General features: G+C 41.8%; 1 long non-coding RNA gene, 21 other non-coding genes and 3 pseudogenes across 32 annotated transcripts; all 25 read left to right on the plus strand.

The window, feature by feature from the left end:
- The first annotated feature begins 495 nt into the window (after positions 1-495).
- Positions 496-14,451, plus strand: LOC127850944 (uncharacterized). 11 transcript variants are annotated; one of them, XR_008035574.1, is made up of 8 exons: positions 496-901; positions 2,145-2,251; positions 3,495-3,601; positions 4,846-4,952; positions 6,198-6,304; positions 7,548-7,654; positions 8,899-9,005; positions 10,255-10,406. It is a non-coding gene; the product is annotated as an uncharacterized LOC127850944 (long non-coding RNA). The 11 variants fall into 11 exon arrangements; XR_008035580.1 differs by lacking the exon at positions 496-901 and adding an exon at positions 12,954-13,025 and having other exon boundaries at positions 1,844-2,251; positions 10,255-10,361; XR_008035582.1 differs by lacking the exon at positions 2,145-2,251.
- LOC127851959 (U1 spliceosomal RNA) lies at positions 591-754 on the plus strand. The gene has a single exon (XR_008036073.1). It is a non-coding gene; the product is annotated as a U1 spliceosomal RNA (small nuclear RNA).
- Positions 1,014-1,132, plus strand: LOC127851946 (5S ribosomal RNA). The gene has a single exon (XR_008036065.1). It is a non-coding gene; the product is annotated as a 5S ribosomal RNA (ribosomal RNA).
- On the plus strand, positions 1,941-2,104 carry LOC127851960 (U1 spliceosomal RNA). The gene has a single exon (XR_008036074.1). It is a non-coding gene; the product is annotated as a U1 spliceosomal RNA (small nuclear RNA).
- LOC127851957 (5S ribosomal RNA) lies at positions 2,364-2,482 on the plus strand. Its single transcript, XR_008036071.1, has one exon. It is a non-coding gene; the product is annotated as a 5S ribosomal RNA (ribosomal RNA).
- LOC127851961 (U1 spliceosomal RNA) lies at positions 3,291-3,454 on the plus strand. Its single transcript, XR_008036075.1, has one exon. It is a non-coding gene; the product is annotated as a U1 spliceosomal RNA (small nuclear RNA).
- LOC127851968 (5S ribosomal RNA) lies at positions 3,714-3,832 on the plus strand. The gene has a single exon (XR_008036082.1). It is a non-coding gene; the product is annotated as a 5S ribosomal RNA (ribosomal RNA).
- LOC127851962 (U1 spliceosomal RNA) lies at positions 4,642-4,805 on the plus strand. The gene has a single exon (XR_008036076.1). It is a non-coding gene; the product is annotated as a U1 spliceosomal RNA (small nuclear RNA).
- On the plus strand, positions 5,065-5,183 carry LOC127851979 (5S ribosomal RNA). Its single transcript, XR_008036090.1, has one exon. It is a non-coding gene; the product is annotated as a 5S ribosomal RNA (ribosomal RNA).
- Positions 5,996-6,157, plus strand: LOC127851967 (U1 spliceosomal RNA). The gene has a single exon (XR_008036081.1). It is a non-coding gene; the product is annotated as a U1 spliceosomal RNA (small nuclear RNA).
- LOC127851985 (5S ribosomal RNA) lies at positions 6,417-6,535 on the plus strand. The gene has a single exon (XR_008036096.1). It is a non-coding gene; the product is annotated as a 5S ribosomal RNA (ribosomal RNA).
- On the plus strand, positions 7,344-7,507 carry LOC127851963 (U1 spliceosomal RNA). Its single transcript, XR_008036077.1, has one exon. It is a non-coding gene; the product is annotated as a U1 spliceosomal RNA (small nuclear RNA).
- On the plus strand, positions 7,767-7,885 carry LOC127851947 (5S ribosomal RNA). Its single transcript, XR_008036066.1, has one exon. It is a non-coding gene; the product is annotated as a 5S ribosomal RNA (ribosomal RNA).
- Positions 8,695-8,858, plus strand: LOC127851966 (U1 spliceosomal RNA). Its single transcript, XR_008036080.1, has one exon. It is a non-coding gene; the product is annotated as a U1 spliceosomal RNA (small nuclear RNA).
- On the plus strand, positions 9,121-9,239 carry LOC127851948 (5S ribosomal RNA). The gene has a single exon (XR_008036067.1). It is a non-coding gene; the product is annotated as a 5S ribosomal RNA (ribosomal RNA).
- On the plus strand, positions 10,050-10,214 carry LOC127851964 (U1 spliceosomal RNA). Its single transcript, XR_008036078.1, has one exon. It is a non-coding gene; the product is annotated as a U1 spliceosomal RNA (small nuclear RNA).
- Positions 10,474-10,591, plus strand: LOC127851953 (5S ribosomal RNA; annotated as a pseudogene).
- LOC127851971 (U1 spliceosomal RNA) lies at positions 11,394-11,562 on the plus strand. Its single transcript, XR_008036085.1, has one exon. It is a non-coding gene; the product is annotated as a U1 spliceosomal RNA (small nuclear RNA).
- On the plus strand, positions 11,823-11,941 carry LOC127851949 (5S ribosomal RNA). Its single transcript, XR_008036068.1, has one exon. It is a non-coding gene; the product is annotated as a 5S ribosomal RNA (ribosomal RNA).
- On the plus strand, positions 12,749-12,912 carry LOC127851965 (U1 spliceosomal RNA). Its single transcript, XR_008036079.1, has one exon. It is a non-coding gene; the product is annotated as a U1 spliceosomal RNA (small nuclear RNA).
- On the plus strand, positions 13,174-13,291 carry LOC127851950 (5S ribosomal RNA). Its single transcript, XR_008036069.1, has one exon. It is a non-coding gene; the product is annotated as a 5S ribosomal RNA (ribosomal RNA).
- On the plus strand, positions 14,095-14,255 carry LOC127851969 (U1 spliceosomal RNA). Its single transcript, XR_008036083.1, has one exon. It is a non-coding gene; the product is annotated as a U1 spliceosomal RNA (small nuclear RNA).
- Positions 14,452-14,512: 61 nt separating the features above from the next.
- LOC127851952 (5S ribosomal RNA) lies at positions 14,513-14,632 on the plus strand (annotated as a pseudogene).
- An 806-nt stretch (positions 14,633-15,438) lies between these two features.
- LOC127851970 (U1 spliceosomal RNA) lies at positions 15,439-15,601 on the plus strand. Its single transcript, XR_008036084.1, has one exon. It is a non-coding gene; the product is annotated as a U1 spliceosomal RNA (small nuclear RNA).
- Positions 15,602-15,856: 255 nt separating this feature from the next.
- On the plus strand, positions 15,857-15,974 carry LOC127851954 (5S ribosomal RNA; annotated as a pseudogene).
- Positions 15,975-16,194: the final 220 nt, after the last annotated feature.

The raw sequence follows: 16,194 nt of genomic DNA on the forward strand, positions 1-16,194 counted from the left end.
CAATAATAATACTACTACTACTAATAATAATCTTGTTATTGCTCTTTCTGTACAAATCACGGTACGGCACGCGTTCAGTTCTTTGCGTTTTTTTCGCAAACATGGCGACGTTGTGATGCGACTCGATAGAAACGACGTTTCACCTATTGTGACGCACGTCAAAAAGACGTTGGAACTATTGTGATGCGTAACAACGACGTTCATAAAGCGAACATCATGTTATTCGTGTATTTTGTAGGAACGTAATGTGTTGTAATGACACAGAAAGCGTTGGGATAAATGATATTTCTACTTTTCTGACTCGCTCCATGTAGAACACTCGTTACACGGACGAAATCGTGCGTAATTGTCTTGTTCTAAGAATCGGTTGGTGAATACAGGCCCGGAAGTACGAATATTTTCGCACCCATTGCTTTTACGCGGACACCGTTTTGAAAATGGTCCCAAAAACCACGCGGCAATGTTATGAAAGCCGTGCCCGTGACGCCTAAGCGGTGTGTAGTGAAAAGAGAGGATATCGGCGAACACGAGGAAACCGGATTGACAATATAATGAGACTGTTCAATTCGTGTTGGTGCCATGGTGTAAGCATACTTACCTGGTACAGAGAATACCGTGATCATATAGGCGGTTTCTCCAGGAAGAGGCTCTCCCATTGCACTTCGGTTGGGCTGACGCCTGCGATTACCCCAAATGTGGGTAACTCGGGTACGCAATTTATTCGTGTGGGGGTCTGCGTTCGCGCTAACCCTCGTCCAAGCAATCATACCTGAATCATGCAATTGTTCATGCAGTAATGTCCCGCCCGGCCGATGACAGCACGAGACTTGCAAGGCGAACGACACGAGCCCGGCGCGGAACGTGCAGCTGCTGCAGCTGATCGTCAACCGGATGCATCCAGGTTGATGGAGTTTTGTGTTTTGTTGGATAAGGAACTCTTCCACCGGCTTCTATAAATAGGTTCCATTTGATGTTCGCGGCGGTATATAATGCGAATATTTTCGACTGTTAGTGTCTACGGCCATATCACGTTGAAAACACCGGTTCTCGTCCGATCACCGAAGTTAAGCAACGTCGAGCCCGGTTAGTACTTGGATGGGTGACCGCCTGGGAATACCGGGTGCTGTAGACTTTTGCCTTATTATTAATATAATAATAGTAATTAATAATAATAATAATAATTATTATTATTGTAAATGTTATCCGATGTCTAATTTGTATGTGTATTTATTAATTAATGTATTAGTATTATTATAATTATTATTATAATTATTAATGCTAATTATAAACAATATGGTTACACACAACTGATTCAAATAATTATAGTAGTAATAATGCTACTACTTATAACAATAATAATACTACTACTACTAATAATAATCTTGTTATTGCTCTTTCTGTACAAATCACGGTACGGCACGCGTTCAGTTCTTTGCGTTTTTTTCGCAAACATGGCGACGTTGTGATGCGACTCGATAGAAACGACGTTTCACCTATTGTGACGCACGTCAAAAAGACGTTGGAACTATTGTGATGCGTAACAACGACGTTCATAAAGCGAACATCATGTTATTCGTGTATTTTGTAGGAACGTAATGTGTTGTAATGACACAGAAAGCGTTGGGATAAATGATATTTCTACTTTTCTGACTCGCTCCATGTAGAACACTCGTTACACGGACGAAATCGTGCGTAATTGTCTTGTTCTAAGAATCGGTTGGTGAATACAGGCCCGGAAGTACGAATATTTTCGCACCCATTGCTTTTACGCGGACACCGTTTTGAAAATGGTCCCAAAAACCACGCGGCAATGTTATGAAAGCCGTGCCCGTGACGCCTAAGCGGTGTGTAGTGAAAAGAGAGGATATCGGCGAACACGAGGAAACCGGATTGACAATATAATGAGACTGTTCAATTCGTGTTGGTGCCATGGTGTAAGCATACTTACCTGGTACAGAGAATACCGTGATCATATAGGCGGTTTCTCCAGGAAGAGGCTCTCCCATTGCACTTCGGTTGGGCTGACGCCTGCGATTACCCCAAATGTGGGTAACTCGGGTACGCAATTTATTCGTGTGGGGGTCTGCGTTCGCGCTAACCCTCGTCCAAGCAATCATACCTGAATCATGCAATTGTTCATGCAGTAATGTCCCGCCCGGCCGATGACAGCACGAGACTTGCAAGGCGAACGACACGAGCCCGGCGCGGAACGTGCAGCTGCTGCAGCTGATCGTCAACCGGATGCATCCAGGTTGATGGAGTTTTGTGTTTTGTTGGATAAGGAACTCTTCCACCGGCTTCTATAAATAGGTTCCATTTGATGTTCGCGGCGGTATATAATGCGAATATTTTCGACTGTTAGTGTCTACGGCCATATCACGTTGAAAACACCGGTTCTCGTCCGATCACCGAAGTTAAGCAACGTCGAGCCCGGTTAGTACTTGGATGGGTGACCGCCTGGGAATACCGGGTGCTGTAGACTTTTGCCTTATTATTAATATAATAATAGTAATTAATAATAATAATAATAATTATTATTATTGTAAATGTTATCCGATGTCTAATTTGTATGTGTATTTATTAATTAATGTATTAGTATTATTATAATTATTATTATAATTATTAATGCTAATTATAAACAATATGGTTACACACAACTGATTCAAATAATTATAGTAGTAATAATGCTACTACTTATAACAATAATAATACTACTACTACTAATAATAATCTTGTTATTGCTCTTTCTGTACAAATCACGGTACGGCACGCGTTCAGTTCTTTGCGTTTTTTTCGCAAACATGGCGACGTTGTGATGCGACTCGATAGAAACGACGTTTCACCTATTGTGACGCACGTCAAAAAGACGTTGGAACTATTGTGATGCGTAACAACGACGTTCATAAAGCGAACATCATGTTATTCGTGTATTTTGTAGGAACGTAATGTGTTGTAATGACACAGAAAGCGTTGGGATAAATGATATTTCTACTTTTCTGACTCGCTCCATGTAGAACACTCGTTACACGGACGAAATCGTGCGTAATTGTCTTGTTCTAAGAATCGGTTGGTGAATACAGGCCCGGAAGTACGAATATTTTCGCACCCATTGCTTTTACGCGGACACCGTTTTGAAAATGGTCCCAAAAACCACGCGGCAATGTTATGAAAGCCGTGCCCGTGACGCCTAAGCGGTGTGTAGTGAAAAGAGAGGATATCGGCGAACACGAGGAAACCGGATTGACAATATAATGAGACTGTTCAATTCGTGTTGGTGCCATGGTGTAAGCATACTTACCTGGTACAGAGAATACCGTGATCATATAGGCGGTTTCTCCAGGAAGAGGCTCTCCCATTGCACTTCGGTTGGGCTGACGCCTGCGATTACCCCAAATGTGGGTAACTCGGGTACGCAATTTATTCGTGTGGGGGTCTGCGTTCGCGCTAACCCTCGTCCAAGCAATCATACCTGAATCATGCAATTGTTCATGCAGTAATGTCCCGCCCGGCCGATGACAGCACGAGACTTGCAAGGCGAACGACACGAGCCCGGCGCGGAACGTGCAGCTGCTGCAGCTGATCGTCAACCGGATGCATCCAGGTTGATGGAGTTTTGTGTTTTGTTGGATAAGGAACTCTTCCACCGGCTTCTATAAATAGGTTCCATTTGATGTTCGCGGCGGTATATAATGCGAATATTTTCGACTGTTAGTGTCTACGGCCATATCACGTTGAAAACACCGGTTCTCGTCCGATCACCGAAGTTAAGCAACGTCGAGCCCGGTTAGTACTTGGATGGGTGACCGCCTGGGAATACCGGGTGCTGTAGACTTTTGCCTTATTATTAATATAATAATAGTAATTAATAATAATAATAATAATTATTATTATTGTAAATGTTATCCGATGTCTAATTTGTATGTGTATTTATTAATTAATGTATTAGTATTATTATAATTATTATTATAATTATTAATGCTAATTATAAACAATATGGTTACACACAACTGATTCAAATAATTATAGTAGTAATAATGCTACTACTTATAACAATAATAATACTACTACTACTAATAATAATCTTGTTATTGCTCTTTCTGTACAAATCACGGTACGGCACGCGTTCAGTTCTTTGCGTTTTTTTTCGCAAACATGGCGACGTTGTGATGCGACTCGATAGAAACGACGTTTCACCTATTGTGACGCACGTCAAAAAGACGTTGGAACTATTGTGATGCGTAACAACGACGTTCATAAAGCGAACATCATGTTATTCGTGTATTTTGTAGGAACGTAATGTGTTGTAATGACACAGAAAGCGTTGGGATAAATGATATTTCTACTTTTCTGACTCGCTCCATGTAGAACACTCGTTACACGGACGAAATCGTGCGTAATTGTCTTGTTCTAAGAATCGGTTGGTGAATACAGGCCCGGAAGTACGAATATTTTCGCACCCATTGCTTTTACGCGGACACCGTTTTGAAAATGGTCCCAAAAACCACGCGGCAATGTTATGAAAGCCGTGCCCGTGACGCCTAAGCGGTGTGTAGTGAAAAGAGAGGATATCGGCGAACACGAGGAAACCGGATTGACAATATAATGAGACTGTTCAATTCGTGTTGGTGCCATGGTGTAAGCATACTTACCTGGTACAGAGAATACCGTGATCATATAGGCGGTTTCTCCAGGAAGAGGCTCTCCCATTGCACTTCGGTTGGGCTGACGCCTGCGATTACCCCAAATGTGGGTAACTCGGGTACGCAATTTATTCGTGTGGGGGTCTGCGTTCGCGCTAACCCTCGTCCAAGCAATCATACCTGAATCATGCAATTGTTCATGCAGTAATGTCCCGCCCGGCCGATGACAGCACGAGACTTGCAAGGCGAACGACACGAGCCCGGCGCGGAACGTGCAGCTGCTGCAGCTGATCGTCAACCGGATGCATCCAGGTTGATGGAGTTTTGTGTTTTGTTGGATAAGGAACTCTTCCACCGGCTTCTATAAATAGGTTCCATTTGATGTTCGCGGCGGTATATAATGCGAATATTTTCGACTGTTAGTGTCTACGGCCATATCACGTTGAAAACACCGGTTCTCGTCCGATCACCGAAGTTAAGCAACGTCGAGCCCGGTTAGTACTTGGATGGGTGACCGCCTGGGAATACCGGGTGCTGTAGACTTTTGCCTTATTATTAATATAATAATAGTAATTAATAATAATAATAATAATTATTATTATTGTAAATGTTATCCGATGTCTAATTTGTATGTGTATTTATTAATTAATGTATTAGTATTATTATAATTATTATTATAATTATTAATGCTAATTATAAACAATATGGTTACACACAACTGATTCAAATAATTATAGTAGTAATAATGCTACTACTTATAACAATAATAATACTACTACTACTAATAATAATCTTGTTATTGCTCTTTCTGTACAAATCACGGTACGGCACGCGTTCAGTTCTTTGCGTTTTTTTTCGCAAACATGGCGACGTTGTGATGCGACTCGATAGAAACGACGTTTCACCTATTGTGACGCACGTCAAAAAGACGTTGGAACTATTGTGATGCGTAACAACGACGTTCATAAAGCGAACATCATGTTATTCGTGTATTTTGTAGGAACGTAATGTGTTGTAATGACACAGAAAGCGTTGGGATAAATGATATTTCTACTTTTCTGACTCGCTCCATGTAGAACACTCGTTACACGGACGAAATCGTGCGTAATTGTCTTGTTCTAAGAATCGGTTGGTGAATACAGGCCCGGAAGTACGAATATTTTCGCACCCATTGCTTTTACGCGGACACCGTTTTGAAAATGGTCCCAAAAAACCACGCGGCAATGTTATGAAAGCCGTGCCCGTGACGCCTAAGCGGTGTGTGTAGTGAAAAGAGAGGATATCGGCGAACACGAGGAAACCGGATTGACAATATAATGAGACTGTTCAATTCGTGTTGGTGCCATGGTGTAAGCATACTTACCTGGTACAGAGAATACCGTGATCATATAGGCGGTTCTCCAGGAAGAGGCTCTCCCATTGCACTTCGGTTGGGCTGACGCCTGCGATTACCCCAAATGTGGGTAACTCGGGTACGCAATTTATTCGTGTGGGGTCTGCGTTCGCGCTAACCCTCGTCCAAGCAATCATACCTGAATCATGCAATTGTTCATGCAGTAATGTCCCGCCCGGCCGATGACAGCACGAGACTTGCAAGGCGAACGACACGAGCCCGGCGCGGAACGTGCAGCTGCTGCAGCTGATCGTCAACCGGATGCATCCAGGTTGATGGAGTTTTGTGTTTTGTTGGATAAGGAACTCTTCCACCGGCTTCTATAAATAGGTTCCATTTGATGTTCGCGGCGGTATATAATGCGAATATTTTCGACTGTTAGTGTCTACGGCCATATCACGTTGAAAACACCGGTTCTCGTCCGATCACCGAAGTTAAGCAACGTCGAGCCCGGTTAGTACTTGGATGGGTGACCGCCTGGGAATACCGGGTGCTGTAGACTTTTGCCTTATTATTAATATAATAATAGTAATTAATAATAATAATAATAATTATTATTATTGTAAATGTTATCCGATGTCTAATTTGTATGTGTATTTATTAATTAATGTATTAGTATTATTATAATTATTATTATAATTATTAATGCTAATTATAAACAATATGGTTACACACAACTGATTCAAATAATTATAGTAGTAATAATGCTACTACTTATAACAATAATAATACTACTACTACTAATAATAATCTTGTTATTGCTCTTTCTGTACAAATCACGGTACGGCACGCGTTCAGTTCTTTGCGTTTTTTTCGCAAACATGGCGACGTTGTGATGCGACTCGATAGAAACGACGTTTCACCTATTGTGACGCACGTCAAAAAGACGTTGGAACTATTGTGATGCGTAACAACGACGTTCATAAAGCGAACATCATGTTATTCGTGTATTTTGTAGGAACGTAATGTGTTGTAATGACACAGAAAGCGTTGGGATAAATGATATTTCTACTTTTCTGACTCGCTCCATGTAGAACACTCGTTACACGGACGAAATCGTGCGTAATTGTCTTGTTCTAAGAATCGGTTGGTGAATACAGGCCCGGAAGTACGAATATTTTCGCACCCATTGCTTTTACGCGGACACCGTTTTGAAAATGGTCCCAAAAACCACGCGGCAATGTTATGAAAGCCGTGCCCGTGACGCCTAAGCGGTGTGTAGTGAAAAGAGAGGATATCGGCGAACACGAGGAAACCGGATTGACAATATAATGAGACTGTTCAATTCGTGTTGGTGCCATGGTGTAAGCATACTTACCTGGTACAGAGAATACCGTGATCATATAGGCGGTTTCTCCAGGAAGAGGCTCTCCCATTGCACTTCGGTTGGGCTGACGCCTGCGATTACCCCAAATGTGGGTAACTCGGGTACGCAATTTATTCGTGTGGGGGTCTGCGTTCGCGCTAACCCTCGTCCAAGCAATCATACCTGAATCATGCAATTGTTCATGCAGTAATGTCCCGCCCGGCCGATGACAGCACGAGACTTGCAAGGCGAACGACACGAGCCCGGCGCGGAACGTGCAGCTGCTGCAGCTGATCGTCAACCGGATGCATCCAGGTTGATGGAGTTTTGTGTTTTGTTGGATAAGGAACTCTTCCACCGGCTTCTATAAATAGGTTCCATTTGATGTTCGCGGCGGTATATAATGCGAATATTTTCGACTGTTAGTGTCTACGGCCATATCACGTTGAAAACACCGGTTCTCGTCCGATCACCGAAGTTAAGCAACGTCGAGCCCGGTTAGTACTTGGATGGGTGACCGCCTGGGAATACCGGGTGCTGTAGACTTTTGCCTTATTATTAATATAATAATAGTAATTAATAATAATAATAATAATTATTATTATTGTAAATGTTATCCGATGTCTAATTTGTATGTGTATTTATTAATTAATGTATTAGTATTATTATAATTATTATTATAATTATTAATGCTAATTATAAACAATATGGTTACACACAACTGATTCAAATAATTATAGTAGTAATAATGCTACTACTTATAACAATAATAATACTACTACTACTAATAATAATCTTGTTATTGCTCTTTCTGTACAAATCACGGTACGGCACGCGGTTCAGTTCTTTGCGTTTTTTTCGCAAACATGGCGACGTTGTGATGCGACTCGATAGAAACGACGTTTCACCTATTGTGACGCACGTCAAAAAGACGTTGGAACTATTGTGATGCGTAACAACGACGTTCATAAAGCGAACATCATGTTATTCGTGTATTTTGTAGGAACGTAATGTGTTGTAATGACACAGAAAGCGTTGGGATAAATGATATTTCTACTTTTCTGACTCGCTCCATGTAGAACACTCGTTACACGGACGAAATCGTGCGTAATTGTCTTGTTCTAAGAATCGGTTGGTGAATACAGGCCCGGAAGTACGAATATTTTCGCACCCATTGCTTTTACGCGGACACCGTTTTGAAAATGGTCCCAAAAACCACGCGGCAATGTTATGAAAGCCGTGCCCGTGACGCCTAAGCGGTGTGTAGTGAAAAGAGAGGATATCGGCGAACACGAGGAAACCGGATTGACAATATAATGAGACTGTTCAATTCGTGTTGGTGCCATGGTGTAAGCATACTTACCTGGTACAGAGAATACCGTGATCATATAGGCGGTTTCTCCAGGAAGAGGCTCTCCCATTGCACTTCGGTTGGGCTGACGCCTGCGATTACCCCAAATGTGTGTAACTCGGGTACGCAATTTATTCGTGTGGGGGTCTGCGTTCGCGCTAACCCTCGTCCAAGCAATCATACCTGAATCATGCAATTGTTCATGCAGTAATGTCCCGCCCGGCCGATGACAGCACGAGACTTGCAAGGCGAACGACACGAGCCCGGCGCGGAACGTGCAGCTGCTGCAGCTGATCGTCAACCGGATGCATCCAGGTTGATGGAGTTTTTGTGTTTTGTTGGATAAGGAAACTCTTCCACCGGCTTCTATAAATAGGTTCCATTTGATGTTCGCGGCGGTATATAATGCGAATATTTTCGACTGTTAGTGGTCTACGGCCATATCACGTTGAAAACACCGGTTCTCGTCCGATCACCGAAGTTAAGCAACGTCGAGCCCGGTTAGTACTTGGATGGGTGACCGCCTGGGAATACCGGGTGCTGTAGACTTTTGCCTTATTATTAATATAATAATAGTAATTAATAATAATAATAATAATTATTATTATTGTAAATGTTATCCGATGTCTAATTTGTATGTGTATTTATTAATTAATGTATTAGTATTATTATAATTATTATTATAATTATTAATGCTAATTATAAACAATATGGTTACACACAACTGATTCAAATAATTATAGTAGTAATAATGCTACTACTTATAACAATAATAATACTACTACTACTAATAATAATCTTGTTATTGCTCTTTCTGTACAAATCACGGTACGGCACGCGTTCAGTTCTTTGCGTTTTTTTCGCAAACATGGCGACGTTGTGATGCGACTCGATAGAAACGACGTTTCACCTATTGTGACGCACGTCAAAAAGACGTTGGAACTATTGTGATGCGTAACAACGACGTTCATAAAGCGAACATCATGTTATTCGTGTATTTTGTAGGAACGTAATGTGTTTGTAATGACACCAGAAAGCGTTGGGATAAATGATATTTCTACTTTTCTGACTCGCTCCATGTAGAACACTCGTTACACGGACGAAATCGTGCGTAATTGTCTTGTTCTAAGAATCGGTTGGTGAATACAGGCCCGGAAGTACGAATATTTTCGCACCCATTGCTTTACGCGGACACCGTTTTGAAAATGGTTCCCAAAAACCACGCGGCAATGTTATGAAAGCCGTGCCCGTGACGCCTAAGCGGTGTGTAGTGAAAAGAGAGGATATCGGCGAACACGAGGAAACCGGATTGACAATATAATGAGACTGTTCAATTCGTGTTGGTGCCATGGTGTAAGCATACTTACCTGGTACAGAGAATACCGTGATCATATAGGCGGTTTCTCCAGGAAGAGGCTCTCCCATTGCACTTCGGTTGGGCTGACGCCTGCGATTACCCCAAATGTGGGGTAACTCGGGTACGCAATTTATTCGTGTGGGGGTCTGCGTTCGCGCTAACCCTCGTCCAAGCAATCATACCTGAATCATGCAATTGTTCATGCAGTAATGTCCCGCCCGGCCGATGACAGCACGAGACTTGCAAGGCGAACGACACGAGCCCGGCGCGGAACGTGCAGCTGCTGCAGCTGATCGTCAACCGGATGCATCCAGGTTGATGGAGTTTTGTGTTTTGTTGGATAAGGAACTCTTCCACCGGCTTCTATAAATAGGTTCCATTTGATGTTCGCGGCGGTATATAATGCGAATATTTTCGACTGTTAGTGTCTACGGCCATATCACGTGAAAACACCGGTTCTCGTCCGATCCACCGAAGTAAGCAACGTCGAGCCCGGTTAGTACTTGGATGGGTGACCGCCTGGGAATACCGGGTGCTGTAGACTTTTGCCTTATATTAATATAATAATAGTAATTAATAATAATAATAATAATTATTATTATTGTAATGTTATCCGATGTCTAATTTGATGTGTATTTATTAATTAATGTATAGTATTATTATAATATATTATAATTATTAATGCTAATTATAAACAATATGGTTACACACAACTGATTCAAATAATTATAGTAGTAATAATGCTACTAATTATAACAATAATAATACTACTACTACTAATAATAATCTTGTTATTGCCTCTTCTGTACAAATCACGTGTACGGCACGCGTTCAGTTCTTTGCGTTTTTTTCGCAAACATGGCGACGTTGTGATGCGACTCGATAGAAACGACGTTTCACCTATTGTGACGCACGTCAAAAAGATCGTTGGAACTATTGTGATGCGTAAAACACGACGTTCATAAAGCGAATCATGTTATCGTGTATTTTGTAGGAAACGTAATGTGTTGTAATGACACAGAAAAGCGTTGGGCTACCATGATATTTCTACTTTTCTGACTCGCTCCATGTAAGAACACTCGTTACAACGGACGAAATCGTGCGTAATTGTCTTGTTCTAAGAATCGGTTGGTGAATACAGGCCCGGAAGTACGAAATTTCGCACCCATTGCTTTTACGCGGACACGTTTTGAAAATGGTCCCAAAAACACGCGGCAATGTTATGAAAGCCGTGCCCGTGACGCCTAAGCGGTGTGTAGTGAAAAGAGAGGATATCGGCAACACGAGGAAACCGGATTGACAATATAATGAGACTGTTCAATTCGTGTTGGTGCCATGGTGTAAGCATACTTACCTGGTACAGAGAATACCGTGATCATATAGGCGGTTTCTCCAGGAAGAGGCTCTCCCATTGCACTTCGGTTGGGGGCGAGCCTGCGATTACCCCAAATGTGGGTAACTCGGGTACGCAATTATTTTTCTGGTGTGGGGTCTGCGTTCGGCGCTAAACCCTCGTCCAAGCAATCATACCTGAATCATGCAATTGTTCATGCAGTAATGTCCCGCCACGGCCGATGACAGCACGAAGACTTGCAAGGCGAACGACACGAGCCCGGCGCGGAACGTGCAGCTGCTGCAGCTGATCGTTCAACCGGATGCATCCAGGTTGATGGAGTTTGTGTTTTGTTGGATAAGGAACTCTTCCACCGGCTTCTATAAATAGGTTCCATTTGATGTTCGCGGCGTATATAATGCGAATATTTTCGACTGTTAGTGTCTACGGCCATATCACGTTGAAAACACCGGTTCTCGTCCGATCACCGAAGTTAAGCAACGTCGAGCCCGGTTAGTACTTGGATGGGTGACCGCCTGGGAATACCGGGTGCTGTAGACTTTTGCCTTATATTAATATAATAATAGTAATTAATAATAATAATAATAATTATTATTATTGTAAATGTTATCCGATGTCTAATTTGTATGTGTATTTATTAATTAATGTATTAGTATTATTATAATTATTATTATAATTATTAATGCTAATTAAACAATATGGTTACACACAACTGATTCAAATAATATAGTAGTAATAATGCTACTACTTATAACAATAATAATATACTACTACTAATAATAATCTTGTTATTGCTCTTTCTGTACAAATCACGGTACGGCAAGCGTTCAGTTCTTTGCGTTTTTTTCGCAAACATGGCGACGTTGTGATGCGACTCGATAGAAACGACGTTTCACACTATTGTGACGCACGTCAAAAAAGACGTTGGAACTATTGTGATGCGTAACAACGACGTTCATAAAGCGAACATCATGTTATTCGTGTATTTTGTAGGAACGTAATGGTTGTTGTAATGACACAGAAAGCGTTGGGATAAATGATATTTCTACTTTTCTGACTCGCTCCATGTAGAACACTCGTTACACGGACGAAATCGTGCGTAATTGTCTTGTTCTAAGAATCGGTTGGTGAATACAGGCCCGGAAGTACGAATATTTTCGCACCCATTGCTTTTACGCGGACACCGTTTTGAAAATGGTCCCAAAAACCACGCGGCAATGTTATGAAAGCCGTGCCCGTGACGCCTAAGCGGTGTGTAGTGAAAAGAGAGGATATCGGCGAACACGAGGAAACCGGATTGACAATATAATGGGACTGTTCAATTCGTGTTGGTGCCATGGTGTAAGCATACTTACCTGGTACAGAGAATACCGTGATCATATAGGCGGTTTCTCCAGGAAGAGGCTCTCCCATTGCAATTCGGTTGGGCTGACGCCTGCGATTACCCCAAATGTGGGTAACTCGGGTACGCAATTTATTCGTGTGGGGGTCTGCGTTCGCGCTAACCCTCGTCCAAGCAATCATACCTGAATCATGCAATTGTTTCATGCAGTAATGTCCCGCCCGGCCGATGACAGCACGAGACTTGCAAGGCGAACGACACGAGCCCGGCGCGGAACGTGCAGCTGCTGCAGCTGATCGTCAACAACCGGATGATCAGGTTGATGGAGTTTTGTGTTTTGTGGATAAGGAACTCATTCCACGGCTTCTATAAATAGGTTCCATTTGATGTTTCGCGGCGGTATATAATGCGAATATTTTCGACTGTTAGTGTCTACGGCCATATCACGTTGAAAACACCGGTCTCGTCCGATCACCGAAGTTAAGCAACGTCGAGCCCGGTTAGTACTTGGATGGGTGACCGCCTGGGAATACCGGGTGCTGTAGACTTTTGCCTTATTATAATATAATAATAGTAATTAATAATAATAATAATAATTATTATTATTGTAAATGTTATCCGATGTCTAATTTGTATGTGTATTTATTAATAATGTATTAGTATTATTATAATTATTATTATAATTATTAATGCTAATTATAAACAATATGTAACACACAACTGATTCAAATATTATAGTAGTAATAATGCTACTACTGATAAACAATAATAATACTACTACTACTAATAATAATCTTGTTATTGCTCTTTCTGTACAAATCACGGTACGGCACGCGTTCAGTTCTTTGCGTTTTTTTTTCGCAAACATGGCGACGTTGTGATGCGACTCGATAGAAACGACGTTTCACCTATTGTGACGCACGTCAAAAAGACGTGGAACTATTGTGATGCGTAACAACGACGTTCATAAAGCGAACATCATGTTATTCGTGTATTTTAGGAAAGTAATGTGTTGTAATGACACAGAAAGCGTTGGGATAAATGATATTTCTACTTTTCTGACTCGCTCCATGTAGAACACTCGTTACACGCGACGAAATCGTGCGTAATTGTCTTGTTCTAAGAATCGGTTGGTGAATACAGGCCCGGGAAGTACGAATATTTTCGCACCCATTGCTTTTACGCGGACACCGTTTTGAAAATGGGTCCAAAAACCACGCGGCAAGTTATGAAAGCCGCCCGTGACGCCTAAGCGGTGTGTAGTGAAAAGAGAGGATATCGGCGAACACGAGGAAACCGGATTGACAATATAATGAGACTGTTCAATTCGTGTTGGTGCCATGGTGTAAGCATACTTACCTGGTACAGAGAATACCGTGATCATATAGGCGGTTTCTCAGGAAGAGGCTCTCCCATTGCACTTCGGTTGGGCTGACGCCTGCGATTACCCAAATGTGGGTAACGCGGTACGCAATTTATTCGTGTGGGGGTCTGCGTTCGCGCTAACCCCGTCCAAGCAATCATACCTGAATCATGCAATTGTTCATGCAGTAATGTCCCGCCGGCCGATGACAGCACGAGACTTGCCAGGCGAACGACACGAGCCCGGCGCGGAACGTGCAGCTGCTGCAGCTGATCGTCAACCGGATGCATCCAGGTTGATGGAGTTTTGTGTTTTGTTGGATAAGGAACTCTTCCACCGGCTTCTCTAAATAGGTTCCATTTGATGTTCGCGGCGGTATATAATGCGAATATTTTCGACTGTTAGTGTCTACGGCCCATATCACGTTGAAAACACCGTTCTCGTCCGATCACCGAAGTTAAGCAACGTCGAGCCCGGTTTAGTACTTGGATGGGTGACCGCCTGGGAATACCGGGTGCTGTAGACTTTTGCCTTATTATTAATATAATAATAGTAATTAATAATAATAATAATAATATTATATTGTAAATGTATCCGATGTCTAATTTAGTGTGTATTTATTAATTAATGTATTAGTATTATGATAAATTATTATTATAATTATTAATGCTAATTATAAACAATATGGTGTTACACACAACTGATTCAAATAATTATAGTAGTAATAATGCTACACTTATAACAATAATAATACTACTACTACTAATAATAATCTTGTTATTGCTCTTCTGTAAAAATCACGGTACGGCACGCGTTCAGTTCTTTGCGTTTTTTTTCGCAAACATGGAGACGTTGTGATGCGACTCGATAGAAACGACGTTTCACCTATTGTGACGCACGAAAAAAGACGTTGGAACTATTGTGATGCGTAACAACGACGTTCATAAAGCGAACATCATGTTATTCGTGTATTTTGTAGGACGTAATGTGTTTTGTAATGACAACAGAAAGCGTTGGGATAAATGTATTTCTACTTTTCTGACTCGCTCCATGTAGAACACTCGTACACGGACGAATCGTGCGTAATTGTCTTGTTTCTAAGAATCGGTTGGTGAATACAGGCCCGGGAAGTACGAATATTTCGCACCCATTGCTTTTACGGGACACCGTTTTGAAAATGGTCCCAAAAAACCACGCGGCAATGTTATGAAAGCGTGCCCGTGACGCCTAAGCGGTGGTTGTAGTGAAAAGAGAGGATATCGGCGAACACGAGGGGAAACCGGATTGACAATATAATGAGACGTTCATTCGTGTTGGTGCCATGGTGTAAGCATATTTACTGGTACAGAGAATACCGTGATAATATAGGCGGTTTCTCAGGAAGAGGCTCTCCCATTGCACTTCGGTTGGGCTGACGCCTGCGATTACCCCAAATGTGGGTAAACTCGGGTACGCAAATTTATTCGTGTGGGGTCTGCGTTCGCGCTAACCCTCGTCCCAAGCATCATACCTGAATCATGCAATTGTTCATGCAGTAATGTCCGCCCGGCCGATGACAGCACGAGACTGCAAGGCGAACGACACGAGCCCGGCGCGGAACGTGCAGCGGCTGCAGCTGATCGTCAACCGGATGCATCAAGGTTGATGGAGTTTGTGTTTTGGGGATAAGGAACTCTTCCACCGGCTTATATAAATAGGTTCCATTTGATGTTCGCGGCGGTATATAATGCGAAATTTTCGACTGTTAGTGTGCGACGGCCATATCACGTTGAAACAACGGTTCTCGTCCGATCACCGAAGTTAAGCACGTCGAGCCCGGTTAGTACTAGTATGGGGTGACCGCCGGGGAATACCGGGTGCTGTAGACTTTTGCATTATTATTAAATATATAAGTAATTAATAATAATAATAATAATTATTATTGTAAATGTATCCGATGTCTAATTGTATGTGTATTTATTAATTAATGTATTAGTATATTATAATTATTATTATAATTATAATGCTAATTATAACAATATGGTACACACAACTGATTCAATAATTATAGTAGTATAATGCTACTATTATAACAATAATAATATACTA

Source organism: Dreissena polymorpha, chromosome 11, assembly GCF_020536995.1.
Source record: "Dreissena polymorpha isolate Duluth1 chromosome 11, UMN_Dpol_1.0, whole genome shotgun sequence".
NCBI lineage: Eukaryota > Metazoa > Mollusca > Bivalvia > Myida > Dreissenidae > Dreissena > Dreissena polymorpha.